The sequence below is a fragment of the Natator depressus genome, chromosome 1 (genome assembly GCF_965152275.1).
Source record: "Natator depressus isolate rNatDep1 chromosome 1, rNatDep2.hap1, whole genome shotgun sequence".
Lineage (NCBI taxonomy): Eukaryota > Metazoa > Chordata > Testudines > Cheloniidae > Natator > Natator depressus.
The window spans coordinates 79,202,383-79,217,464 of NC_134234.1; the positions used below are offsets into that span (position 1 = coordinate 79,202,383).

General features: G+C 41.1%; 1 long non-coding RNA gene across 1 annotated transcript; it reads right to left on the reverse strand.

Annotated features, from left to right (window-relative positions):
• Positions 1 to 3,363: 3,363 nt before the first annotated feature.
• On the reverse strand, positions 3,364 to 14,218 carry LOC141982284 (uncharacterized). The gene is made up of 3 exons (XR_012638012.1): positions 14,159 to 14,218; positions 4,231 to 4,296; positions 3,364 to 3,466 (listed from the first exon to the last, which is right to left on the reverse strand). It is a non-coding gene; the product is annotated as an uncharacterized LOC141982284 (long non-coding RNA).
• Between the last annotated feature and the right edge of the window lie 864 nt (positions 14,219 to 15,082).

Sequence of the window (15,082 nt, forward strand, 5' to 3'; positions counted from 1 at the left end):
CTGCAAAAGAGAAGAATGAGGGGGATTTGATAGCTGCTTTCAACTACCTGAAAGGGGGTTCCAAAGAGGATGGATCTAGACTGTTCTCAGTGGTAGCAGATGACAGAACAAGGAGTAATGGTCTCAAGTTGCAGTGGGGGAGGTTTAGGTTGGATGTTAGGAAAATCTTTTTCACTAGGAGGGTGGTGAAACACTGGCATGCGTTACCTAGGGAGGTGTTGGAATCTCCTTCCTTAGAGGTTTTTAAGGTCAGGCTTGACAAAGCCCTTGCTGGGATGATTTAGTTGGGGATTGGTGCTGCTTTGAGCAGGGGGTTGGTCTAGATGACCTCCTGAGGTCCCTTCCAACCCTGATATTCTATGGTTCTCTTCTAGCTCTGACATTGACTAGTGGGGGTGGGAAAAATCATGTAATTTCTCTGTGCTTGCAGTTTGCCCATTTGTAGATGGGTAGAATAATACTTATCTAACTCACAGGGGTGCTGTAATGAGTCTTACAAATAAAAGCTTAAAAATCTACCATAATTCAAGAACTATGAAAGGTGAATTTGATCCAGTAACCTGAATTAGAGCAGTTCAAACGGATGACCTTGCTACAGACTTCATGGCAGCATGGATTCAGCCACAGCCTCTTTTTCCTTCTCTCTCTGTCAGTAAGCTATAAACCCCCTGATGAGCAGTAAAAGCAATAAGGCTGAAATGAAACAGGTATTGCAGTTTCAAAGCAATCTCCAAAAGGGCCAGGCTTTCAGCAAACAGCAGGTGCACCACAAAGTCCATATTTTTTTTGCCACTCTCTTAGAAACCTGCAAAAAATCCACTCTCCTCTGCAATTTTCTAAACCCAGGATCACTAACTGCCAAAATTCCTAAAATCTACAAGACTTTCACCCTTAACTGATTCCTGCAGACCTATGAATTCATGCTGTGACAACTTTGGATCTCACAAGCGAAGTGGGGTTGGCAAGCAAAATTCAGGTCTGCATAAAATAAATACTGGTGATGCGCTAGGTACCACTCTTCAACATGAGTGTATACTGAACCAATGGCCCTGTGTGTTGGAGTACGTAGCTTGTTTTCTGAGTACTGCACCTTTAAAAGGAACTAATTCTACAAAAGGGTGAATCTTCAAATGACCCTTTAAGTCTATGTTGTGCTGCTTAGGAACCTAGCCCCAAATATCCAGAATCTGCACAATTATTTATTTAACCAAAATGACCCATTATACTGGAAGTTCCCACCATGTACCACATATTATTTAAATTATTATGAATAAACATAATTCAATTATTTATTAATGGCGACAACCTCTTCTAGAAGGTTTAGGTTAGATTAGCTCAGAAAGGCAGCTGAAGTGGATTACCTGGCACAGAGGAACTACAGAAGCAATCACGTCTACTCCTGTAACCATAAGGTGTTTTGGTTGTGATGGATGTCACTTTTCATAACCATGCAAGTAGGTGATGTGCAATATTAGTTATGTGCTGGATGGGAGGAGCTTCTCAGGAGCTCCTTATTAAAATTCCACCACCAAATGGAATGGCAAGATGGAGTGATTTCCCTGCTTCTCATATGGAATTCATCTTCTTTACTATCCCCAGGCTACTACTTAAACATCCCTGCCAAGCCTCATAAAAATACTTCTAAGGAACAAATATTCTGTCTTTGGAATGAACCAACTTGAACTAAAGTATCATGAAATTATCAAACAAATTCCCAGTTGAAAATGCTGGGACACCATTACAAGGCCTTCTTCTTTGTGGACTGGGTACAGAGATTGACCTGTACCACACACTCACCACTGACTTACATGCTTCCTTTGATCAAAGGAAACTGGTGCCAAGCATCTGGGGCCCACAGCATTTTACATCCTGGACAAGCTCCAATTTACGTGCTGGTTGACACTGGTGGAATGAACTAGAGATCCCCAGAGCTAACAAGCCAACGCTCCCTTGCTTGGACTGTAACAGATTCATATCCTCTGTGGATCAGGAACGGGGAGTGGGAGACCTGTTACCCATACTCACCACTGTGTTACACTGTGTGCCCATTTCATATTACTGCACACAAGCTGAGCACTGTGGCGCTATATCGGTATATTTTTCAGAGCAAAGTATAAACATTTCCAGCCAAGTCCAATTTAACATGGCTGTTTCCCGTGATTCTGCCCCCTTCATTATTGTGGTGATGAGAGAGTTCTTGTTTAAAGGGAAAAGTGAATGGATTTGTCAGTCCCCCGGCTTGTCCCCTGCGCAGCACACAGAATACAAGGTTTATCACAAGCAAAGGGGGACTTTTTTGTGTGAGATTCTTGTTAATATAAGAGCAGCATATCACTGGAACCTTGGATCTTTCCTTGATCATTTCAGAATTCTTTTTTTAAAACTAATTAATTTTTATTATTGTTAGCAAAGGTTTGCAATGAACATATAATTTCTACATTTGTCTATACATGGTGTATGATAAACCAGTACAATAAATTAAAATATACTATCATTAACAAAACCACCTTGTTAATAGGAGAAAAGGTAGTGAGCCTTGCAGATTTCAATACACTGCTAGTATTGCTTTAATATATAATAGAAATTAGTCTCTCTGAAATGCTTAAAAGGCTTTTCATGGACAACACACTCCACCATTAAATAAACCATTTATTAATTGGAATTATATTTGGAAATCTCCATTCTGAGGTTAAGATCCCTATGGCTGCTGAGAGAAGCTGGTTAAGTACAGGTCAAAAGGGATCAGTATTGATGCCCTTGTTATAGTCCAATGAATCAAATTCTGGAATAGGTTAATTAGCTTATTAGATCAGTGAAATGTTATTTTGATATCTTATGCCAGTCTACTTCAGGTTCACTGAAATTCCTATGATCGTTTTTACAGGCCTCGCTTTATCTTGTAAACATCTTCTGCTCTGTCTTCTCACTCTGTTTTAAAGGGCTAAGAATTTCCCTTTCTTGCCACTTGTTCTATTTCATACTGTTCTGTCTGGCTTCCATGAATAATTTCTTTCCAGAATGCCTCCCCACATCCCACTCTTATGGATGGTGCATTTCATTGTCTTGTTGCATTGATACTAGCTTTTTCATCCTGGAAATGGAATATTGCAACAGGTTTTCTGCTTCAGTCAAAGCTTGTTTACTTCAGTTACGTATTCCAGAAGAAATAAACCCCCCTGCTGCTGCACTTTGTGAGGGGGTGTCCATGACAGTTCTTAAATGAATGGAATGTCCAGTGTCAGGACTATCTCAGGGCTGAGAGGTCAGACTAGCATTTCAAACCTTGGAATGTCACACAGTTTACGAGGCGTAGTCAACCACAATGGAGTGGCATATTTCCTCGACATTCCAAGCATATTCTCTTAGCGCTGATGTGGTTAAAATACTGCTACTTACCATCTCCTTCACTTCTGTAGGTTCTTTTATGTCACTGTGTGTTAGACTCATCACACTGTTACACAGCAAACTAGTAAGAAAGAAAGAAAAAGAAAAGAAAGTCCTTTTATCTAACGCTCTTCAGTCATGGTGCTAGGAATAAACAGACTAAGCAATTGCTTAAGGCCCTGAATATCTCAAGGGGTCCCCAATTTAGCATTACCCCCAAAATATCATTCATCTTATTTAACGTGGCCTTTTTAACAAGTGCATTGGTATGTGTTGTGTTGGTATATTTTTTGGTTTGTGGAAAAATGCAATTAGCACTTTGGGGGGGGGGTAAGGGGGCCCGCAAAAATATTCCTGCTTAGGGCCTCCAGTGGGCTAGCCCTGACTCTGACTTTAGTTCTGAAAATGCATCAAGGAAATATTTTTCAGCTGTACATTTTTAGAAAAAAGATACAACGAACATTTCACCATCCTCATTCTTATTTATTATTTGTTTCCAACGGTACTCTCTATGTGCTAGGCACTGGATAAACACTCTCTGCTAAGAAGCAATCACTCCTAAAAAGCTTTGAATCTAGAGTGAGCAGAGAAAAACAGACGATAGGAGGGAGGAATAAGCCAAAGAAATAACGTGATCACACTGACAATTGGCAATATGTTGATACTCCTTTTTTAAAAATCAGAAATCTGACATTACCCGCATTTGCCCTTTCCCTCACCATGCTTAGTTGATTGGTATCACCTCAGAAGTGAATAGAGAGGAATTTGAATGTGGAGCGGATACTGGATTTGCAGATTAGCTCAGTTCAGAAAATAGTGAAATAGCATAAAAGAAAGCACGAGTACCACTGTAGATGAAGCAGGCAAATGGTATGTTGGGGCTGTCATCATTGGTGTAGAAGGGGAGAGGAGCTGAAATAAACAGACAGGAGAAGAAAAGTGGGTAGGGGCAAAATTAAGTAGGGCAGAGCAGGCAAAGAGAAGTAGCTTAAACTTGATGTGTTAGGAGACATAGAGCCACTGGAGGGATTCAAAACGAGGGGAGACATGTTCAGAGCAAAGGGCAAGGAAGATGTCATCTATGTTGTGTATGAACTTGAGAGCAGAAACACAAATGCTGAGGAGGCTAGAGAGGAGGAGTAGGTTACAGTAATCAAGATGACAAAGGGGGCTTGACCAAGCGTTTCAGTTGTAAGGGCTGAGAACAAGGTCAGCCATGACAAGCCAACTTACCTAAAAGCACCATTTGAATTTTTTCCCCTCCCTCACTTTAAATAATATGCCTGCCCTTCCTCTGTAAAACCTTGCATCTCTTTTCTTCGTATTAATATCCATGTCCTACTCTTGTCTTAACTTACCCTAGAGGCCCTTAGCATTTGTAGCCTTGCTATTCCTGAGAATGATTAGCATTGAGAAATCAGAAATTTTAGTATTAGGTGTAACTCCTTAGGAGGGGGGTGCTCCTGAAATACCATACTGAGCACTTAGGGAACTTGACCCTGGACTACAGCCCTTTTACCCTCCACATTCCCACCCAAGGGCACACTTTGATTCCTTTTGGGATGTCTGGGATATTGAACAGTGTCATCTCAGCAGAGACCAGAAACCCCAGAGGTTGAGGACAGTCACAGTCAGGATACCAAGAGCCAGCCTAACTGCACATTGCTATCCATACCAAAGAGCCACAAGGATGATCTTGGTGTGGATACTACCTGTTTATTGATTTTGCTATTTTGTTTTAAACCAGTTAATGCCGCACCACACTTTATGAACTCTGCCTAAACTTGCTATTTGCCTAGGTGGTTGCTAGGAGGGAGCACAGGGTGACTTGTACTGGCTGTACATGTTGAGAGGGTAGAGTTACATATTGTTGTTTTGTCATTTATTATCCTAATCTCCTTTTCCACTGTCCTTTATTCAGAGTTCCCCAGGCCTAATAAAGTTCCATTATTTTATTACCCTGGGAAATCTGATTGCTATTTTATTTTTGTGTGATCTGACAAACACTCCTCTATATGAGATTGTGTATTAAATATTTTCCCAAGAAACACACCCTCTGTATTCTCTACATTAGGAGAGGTTTCCTAGTACCAGGAGGTACTAGGCGCCCTTATAGGTGAATCCAGGACCCATAACCCAGAGGGGAGAAAAGGGAGAAGGCTGCAGCCACACCTCGGGGCTGGGGTTACATAGATGCTAATCTTTACATTCTCATTTACCACTTTTGGCAAAAATATCATTAAGATATGTAACCCTTCTGCCCATCAGAGTTGGCAGCAACAAGGGCCGGGTTCAGTATCTTCCGTTCCGATAACACAATGCAAAACCAGCTCAAGCGCCCACCCAGTGACTTGGGACAAATAAATACCACCCACCCTGGGCTCCTCTAAGAGGCAATACTTCCCCTCTTGCAAGCACAGAGTCTGAGTGTAGCAAACGCCTTTTAATAATAGAGAGAAACAATGTGGCATTATGTTGGGGAAACACCACCAACACGATTCAAAACAGAAACCATGAGCAAAAACCCACCCCAAGCAAATTAGGCCGTGTCCTTTCCCTTTTGTTCTCGAGTCCAGCAACCCAAAAGTCTCTGTCCCTCTCCTTGGTGAGCCCAGAGTTCAAAAGTTCATCTGCAGAGTTTTAATCCCCCCCAGCCTGTGTGGAAATGGGGGGGGGGGAGAGAGAGGAAGTAAAGGGGCACCTTATGTGCTCCAACTGCCCCACCTCTTCGGGGGTTTCTCTCCAGTAGCCCTCCTGCAAGCTGTTCTGCCAGCTGCTCCTCTCAAGTACCTGTCCTGCGAGCCTCTCACCAATATATCTTCAGGCTCCCTATTACGTAACACAGTACTCAGTGATTTCAGCTAATAGTAAAGGACCCCCAGTGCTGGTACACCATTGTCCCAAGGTGAATTCAGCTCTGTAATCTGTAACCAGACTCCTAATGGAAACAAAATTAGCTCTGCTCTTATACAATAGAGAGAGATGATGATGCAGTTGGCATTTAGGGCCCTTAGAAGAGGCCCATACCACAAGGTGCAAATGACTGTCCCCAGCCTCTCTCTATTCACTGAGTTTTGGAACCCATGTCCCTTGCCTAGTGAGTGCTACTTATTTGATGGCGAGTCCCTCCAGCATAACAAAAAGCCAAGTACAGTTCCACTGTCCTTGATTCACATAATCAGAATAACATTTTATTCTTCCTGCCCCAAACAGAGAAACTGGGGATCCCACAGCAGACAAAGTGACCATCTAGGCGGGTTGGGTGTGCCTATGCAAATGAGATCAGCCCCTGAAGTTCTTTGCCACAACTCACCACCAGATGTCAGGGTAGAGCTCATCCTGACTCTGCTTACAGATGTAATACTGAATCACCACCTACCTTCAACTCCCTGCAACTCCTTATGCTCTGCTATTATTTTTTGTACTCACTCTTTTTTTTTCTTCTTTTTACTATCCTGACAATCATTTCTGTCCATGTATCACATTTTTTTCTCCCCGGGATGACGTTTTTCTACTTGAAAATCTTGGAATCTGCTGCCTTATACACTGCACTAAGCATAGGTAATACTGATAGACCCCCGTTTGTCGGCAGGCAGGATCAAACCTGGAACCTCTGGAGCTAAATGCATAAGCCTCTACTGCATGAGCTAAAAGCCACATGGCTCTCAGCTAAGGCTGTAGCAGACTCATTAATCTCTAAGTGGCCTCGGTGCCACTAGAGAGGTCAGAACACCACACGCAGGAGGTGTGCGGGTTACACACAGATCAGATTTCTTTCATACAGCTCACATTTACCCATATCTTCCTGATTGTTTCTACTTCTCCCTTTTAGGCCTCTGAGCTTATTTTTGCAATAATGAGCATACGTGAAATGCTTCTTGGCTCTTCATCATTAACAAAAGCAACGTGCCATTGCTCTGGCAGCAGACTCCTTGATTTAGTTCTGACAGTTTGCTTTCTTCCCTATAAGAGAGCCACAGGGTAAACAAGAACTGTACACAGCTACACAGGTAAACTGAGAATAGGAAAAGGAACTAAATTCATCATTGACACAGCCACTCAAATTCAGAACAAGCATACTCCAGTTCTTAAGCAGTATAAAACAGGTGGGCAAGTTATTGATTGGCAGGAGTATAACAGCAGCTTAACAAAGACATTCACATGACACTTAAGTCTGGGTTATACACCTTAACACACTCAAAACTGCCTTTAAGAGAGACGATCACTCCACCAGAAAAGTAGATTGCATCATGTATTGGGGTATGCCTTCAGACACGACAGACAGACATGCAGTTAGGGTATCCTATGTCTTCAGACTTGGCCAACGGACACACAGGAACACATGGAGACTGGAGTCTTCTGTTATGGTCGTGTGTTTATTGTAGCAGAAGCTCAGCTACACCCTGCAGAAGCATAACTGTACCACCCATTTACCTCCCCCACATCCTGAGGAGTGAGCACAGAGATCCTTTTGCGTTTCCCCTTTATTGTGATCAACAGCCCTCCCCCACCCTAGGTGGGCAGCTCTGGTCTCAGACTTGGCCCAATAATTGCCCTCTAATTTCCCTGCTAAATTCCCCGCCCCTGTTTATGTTTACCCTCACTCATGACCATTGTTGCCATATAAGGGGTTGTTATTGAGCACTTAGCTGTCTCTGTCAGTGAATGCCCACAAACTTGTGGTTTGGAGGTTTTCCGTGTGCATCTCTGCTGGCACCTACCAGGCAGACTCAATGTAACTCCCCACATCATGGAATGGGCCATCCAAATACCCTGAGAGAGCTTACTTTAGTATGGAAATAAAACTCCCACTGATCACATACCCCTAGTTGTCACTTACCACCCAACACTGGAACCCATATGGAGTATCGTTAAATAATTACATCCCATACTCTATGGGAACCATATCCTGAAAGAAATGTTTCCTCCCACTTCTGGCCTTCAAACAGCTCCCCAACCTCTCCAAGTTCATCATCAGAAGTAAGCTCCCCACAGACCAGGACACACCAACTCAAAGCGGCACCAGACCCTGCCAGAACAACAGATCCAAAACCTGTAGATATATTTCTACCTCTGTGATGAGCCACACACCCCACAACACACCTTTCAAGACCCCTGGGTCCTAACAGATGCCTATCACAATATATGGTGCACCTCATCCAGTGCACTAAATGCCCCAATAACAACTATGTGAGTGAAACAAGGTAATCGCGATACTCTCAAATAAACTCAGGCAGAAAAATAAAAGACTAAAAAAGTGTCACCTGTGGGTGAACTCTTTTCACAAAGCGATCAGTCTGTATCAGACCACTATCCTCCTGAAAGGAAACCTGCACAACACCTTCAAAAGATGAGCAGAGCTTAAATTCAGAACTTTGCTAGACACTAAAAATCATGGACTGAATAGAGACACTGGATTTATGGCTTATTAGAACAATCTATAATCCACTAACACTGGAGAGGTATTAATGGACCACTTCACCTTGAATGTTCCCTTGAAATATGTGTTAACTACTTGTGCTAAACAATCTGTTCCACTGTGGCAATGTCTACACTGGAATACAAGACCCATGGCATGGCTGGCCTGGATCAGCTGATATAAGCTTTCAGAGCTTGGGCTGCAGGGCTAAAAATTGCAGTGTAGACATTTGGGCTCTGGGACCCTCGCCCCTCACGGGGTCCCAGAGCTTGGGCTCCAGCTGGAGCCCAAATGTCTTCACAGCAATTTTATAGCCAGAGCCTCGTGAGCCTGAGTCAGCTGACCCAGGCCAGCCACAGGCATTTAATTGCTGTGTAGAGTACCTTTCCCAGACCTGAAGATGAGCTCTGTGTAAGCTCAAAAGCTTGTCTCTCTCACCAAAAGAAGTTGGTTCTGTTACATTATTGACATGAACTGTGACCGTATAGATCATTGTTGCAACAAAGGTCCTATAGTTGCACCAAATCCTGTACAAAGGTGTCAAATAAGGTGTCTATAGAAAGGTTGTAATCTGCTGGTTATGATTATGCTGTGTGTATCATTCTGTATTTGAAGTTATGAATATTAGCTATGTACTTTTATCTCAATGTGTTTGATTCTAAGTAGCCTCAGTGAAGCATTTGGTCAGCTTCTTGAGAAAGGAGTATTTTCAGTAAGTGCCCAATCAAGAAACACTTAACTGACAATGGACTTTGGGAGACGTCAATCCACATCTGAGCTTTCCTGGGAACATTCAAACTAACATGTAAACAATGGTAGGTTTCAGAGTAACAGCCGTGTTAGTCTGTATTAGCAAAAAGAAAAGGAGTACGTGTGGCACCTTAGAGACTAACCAATTTATTTGAGCATGAGCTTTCGTGAGCTACAGCTGTAGCTCACGAAAGCTCATGCTCAAATAAATTGGTTAGTCTCTAAGGTGCCACAAGTACTCCTTTTCTTCATGTAAACAATGGCACTGGCCTGAAAAAAGCTGAATCATTCATAGACATGTGACTTGCCCAGGTGGCTACAAACTCCATCTTCTTGCTGTGATTTTGCACAGAAGAACAAAGGGATTTCTGCCCAGAAGAGAAAGTATAAAAAGCCCTGGAAGCCCCTCTATTTTGTCTTCAGCTGGCTCAAGAGATGGCCTCTCCACCCCAAAGAGATGCCTAAAAGAAACTGGAAAAAAGGGTTATAACTACGAGGGTGTGAGTGATTGCTGGACCCAGGCCATAAGCCACAATGTTGGTCTGAAAAGGATTGGGCCCAGACTAGGAAAGAAGCTTATTGGAACATCTCTGAGGGTGAGATTTACCTGTATTCAGTTTCCTACTGTATTAGGCTTAGACTTGTGTGTTTTGTTTTATTTTGCTTGGTAAATTACTTTGTTCTGTCTGTTATTACTTGGAACCACTTAAATCCTACTTTTTATATTTAATAAAATCATTTTTGCTTCTTAATTAACCCAGACTAAGTAATTATAATACCTGGGGGAGTAAACAGAAGTGGATATCTCTCTATCAGTGTTATAGAGGGTTGACAATTTATGAGTTTACCTTGTATAAGCGTTATACAAAGTAAAATGGATTTATTTGGGGTTTTGGCTCCCAGAAAGACTGAATACTGGGTGCTGGGAAAGTTCCTGTTAACTAAGAAGTCCATGAACGGAGTGGATCTCAGTTTCAGTGAACTGCAGAGAGGTGTGGCCCAACCCTTGGGTCTGTGCCGAAGCTGACTGAAGTGTCTAACTCAGCAAGACAGGAGTGGAGGGAAACCTCTTCTGGCAGGGGGGGTTTGTTCTCAGTGGTATCCCAACACATCTAGTGACAGTCTTGAGGGAGTTTCTGTGACCCAACTTGTCACAGGTTCAATAAAAGATATTACCTCACCCACCTCATCTCCCTTAATTCTGTAGCTGGGCAGCTATAATTTGCTGTCTGGAACAGGTTACATTTTACAGTCATCCAAAACTGCAGTCCTACATGGGAAATCATTAAAGCAGATTATTGCCTTTTATTTGTTCTATCCTGATTCATAGGAAAGACCCTTTGCTCCCTCAGGAGTTCATATAACACTGTTTATTACAGATTACTCTGTAAATATGGAAAGAGGCAGGGTGGTGTTTTAGGGAAGTATCAGTTTTCTCATCCGGATTTTTCCTCCAGTACTGAAGGATGCTAACTTTGAAAGATGGGATGCCAATGGGGACTTCTGGAGACTTTTTCACATAACACTTACTGAATTTTGAACAGCTCAGATTCAATTTAATTTACCTGGCCAGGATTTCTATAAACATATCTATAAATTACACATTTGCTAAACACAGGATACTCCACAACTGAGGAAGAATTGATTAGAAGAAGCACTCAGATGGTGGCCTACCACAAATAAATTGCTACCTTATCCAATAAACTATTTCTTCAATGAGAAATACTCCAAAGTGTATACCACAAATTCTATAACTTAGACTTCAGGACTCAAAATTCCTCTTATGGATACTAAATTGCAGAAAACACTTTAATACCCCTTTGATGTCCCTATTCGTAACAAGCAAATGCAAAGATTGTATTGTCCTTCCATTCTGAACAAAACAAAATCAGATCTACAGTTAAGAGACTCCAAATGTAATTAACAGTCACTCTCACTCATACATTATGTATTGGGCTGTCATTACATATGCCAATTTGGGGCACTGATTCACCATTTCATAAGTTTGAAGTTGTCTACTGATTCAGCATTTAACCCTTATTTTATGTCCTGGGAATGGTCCACTGACTCAAGCCACAGTGGAAGTTAGGAGCCTAACTACTTTTGAGACTCTTACCTTACCTTTGTCACTGACTTAAGAGTACAGAGTATGATGTCTCTGATGGAGAAAAAGTTATCCTAAATGTACAGACTGTACCACAAAACTCATGTTATAAATGGAAATATGAACCTACTTTACTCTGCTGAAAACTACACACAAGAGCACACCACCAAAGAAAGCTTCTGTCACCTTTGAGGCATGTATAAGAATATCTTAGGACTTTACTCATGATAAATCAATTGATTGCCAGTTTAGACTCTACTGATATCTGAATTATATTCAAGTTAATCAACGTGTTGTCCAAGGTATTATTGGAATTTGATACTGAGTTTTATAAAGAAGGTTAGATGTATGTCAAGAAAGTTTATTCATTAGAATTTGTATTAATTGTGTTACAGACTGTTAATCTGTAAAAAAATAAAGACAAAACTAAGCATTTATGTGTCCTGAGTGCTTTATAATAAAATACAGTTCTCCTTTTACTTCCTTTATCTGATGTAACATTTGATACTCTTGTCTGTTAATGATCTTCTTGAATGCAAAAAACAGAACTTTAAGAAAGAAAAGAGACTCACGCTGAAAAATATCATTTGTAATATTGTGGCTTTAAAGTAACATCCTGGAACCTATCCACTTCCCTCCTGAAAGAGATTTCAGTACAGAAAAATAGAAAGGAAATTATTCAGTAGGCCTAGATTCTGCGGTTCAAATCTTTTTGGTGGGGATGGAGAAGGGAAAGGCAAAGGCATATTGACCAATGTAACTGCAGAGTTCAGATATTGCAAAGCATGGACTCTACAGTAAATGCGACATTACATGAGCTGTTTATCAGTATCTGCATTTTAAAAACTCAACAACTCAGAACGGATAAATAGTTATTTACTACATAATCTGCTTGTGAGTTATTTCAAGGTTACATTTGTTTTTGGTTACCAACAGTCAGTGCTATATTGGAAGCTTTTTCATTGCAACACTCAGAGCTTCCTACAAACTGCAATGTATTAATGGCTCTAGTTACAGAATATTAGTGTTACTTGTTTGTGTGGCAGCTCACATCACTGTGGTGCTGTTACAGACTGTGGTAAAACCATTTACAAATCACAGCTAAGAACTGTATTTAAATAATATTAAGATGGTCGTGGCCAAAGCCTAGAAAAGGAAGCAAGCAAACAATTACGGTAGATTGTTAATGTATGTCTTACTGTACCCAGGCAGAAAAAAGAGGCTAGCACTATGCTGTTAATCCAATACTCTTCTGGTGTTCTGTATTGTAGAATAATTACTGCCTTTACTGTTGCAGCACACTGGTGAGGCAGAATGGGCACTTCCCATTGTGTGGATAAAGAGAGAACTTTAACAACATCAAACATTTCATGAACATCATAGTCACGTTTTAAAGAATCAATGATTTTAAGTGATGAAGGACAACAGTCAAAATTATGCACTTCTATCTGTCAGATTTTGGTTATGCTATTGTTTATGGGGTATGACCATAAATGTTCGGAAATTTTCAAAGCCCAACATCCCACTCTCTAAAAACAGTTGTTTTCTTACTCTTAGAAGTGGAAGAGAATGTGTGTGTGTGTGTGTGTGTGTGTGTGTGCGCGCGCACACGTGCGTGTGTGTAAGAACAAATATAATATTTGGATTACCAGTACTAATGGTTGTTTTAAAAGAACATCCAGTAGGGTACATTAAAAATATAAAGAATTATATCAGTTTTGAACACAGCTATAAGTAAAATTAAGGTAGGTCAATTGGAGGCCTATTTACCTTAACAATGTCCTCTTAATTATACCATCATACAAGTGATGACAGAATACTGTAAAATCTGACTGTAGTATAGGCATATTAAGTTGTCTCTTGCACTGTTATTTATTTAGATTTTGGAGCAATTTAAGCTTAGCACAGTTCATAATGATGCCAGGTTAAAAGCCATTTGAAGGCCTGGGGGCTGGTTCAGATCAAACTTTCAAGTATTAGTTAAAAACAATTTATTTTTCCATATACAAAGCCATTGCCACAATATTCCTGCATCCTCAAATGGTCAGTTAAAGCCTCCTTCTGGCAATGAGCTCAACATGGGTTGAGACTTGCACCTTTATGCCATTTCACTAAAGTCAATGGAACTACACCTGTACAAAGCCCAATGCAGGCTGGGGCCTAAGTGTCTTCACACATTGTGACAAAGGCACATAGGATGAAATTCTGACCCCAGTGAAGTCAATGCTAACTCCCAATGATTCAATGGAGCCAGGATTTCACCCACAGAGCATTATGTGATCACCTTTTTTTGTATGTATTGATATCAATATCAACTAACCAAGAGAACAAGTAATTTCCCATATCTTCATTTGCAGTGATTGAATTCATTATACACTGCATCAGAATGTTAGAGTTCTGAACTATAGTAACAGTCAGTAAATTATTAAAAATACATGAAAACAGATGGCGAGCCTCCAGGGCTCCACCATCTGAGAATCAGTATAACATTATAACCCTACCTTCAAGAGCCGAATGTGTAATTATATGCCTTAGAAGGAGAGTTCCACAAAAATGAGACTTTTTCACATTAAATAGTCTGAATCCCAGTTACCCAAGGGATAGTGAGAGAGAACTGTAAGAAATAAAAGTTTCATCAGCGGAACTGTAAAAAGCAGAGCAACTTCTCTTTAAATTAATATCAACAAAGAAACAGTATATGGCACAAGCTAGTAACAATTACTACAGTTTTTGGCAACCATGGGCTAGATTCCCCAGTGGGCCACTAGGCACAACTCCATTGGTTTCAATAGACTTACACCTGCTTATGCCAACAGTGAGTTTGGCCCTCTGACTTTATAACTGGAAAGTCAGTGCTCTGAATGAGCTCTCTTAATTGTTTGCCATCAACTGATGAACTGTGAGAACACACCTCAGGAGTAGACGTTATTTGCATAGACACACCTACTTAGTCAAGGTGATCCATAGACATACCTTCTTTGTCAATATGATCAATTCTAGCTGCTTTGGGTTAAAATTCATGTAAGTTTTGGATGCAGGGACAATTAAATGTTGTTCTCCTTTTTCTATGACTAAAATGCAGTAGAACTGTACTTAATATGGTCACCCTAACTGTAACCTCACTCACTAAGCATCAGGCAGTGAAGGAAAACCAGGTGACAGTCAGAAGGAGGTGGGGACTCTTTTTAAGGATTCTAGATGCTATTTGTCCCCTTATTCCTCCAGTGTTTAAAGATAAAGCTGACCAGACTCACTTGAGAAGCTTTGTCTTTATCTCAGTGATTGCTAGAGCTGAAATCATTGCTAAGCTGGTCTATGGGGCTGAGCTTTAGGCCTGATGTGGAGACAGTTTTCCAGAGAAAGACAGTGCCCAGGAGGCAGCAGCAGTGAGGTTCCCCACTATCCACTGACATCACTAAGAGCTG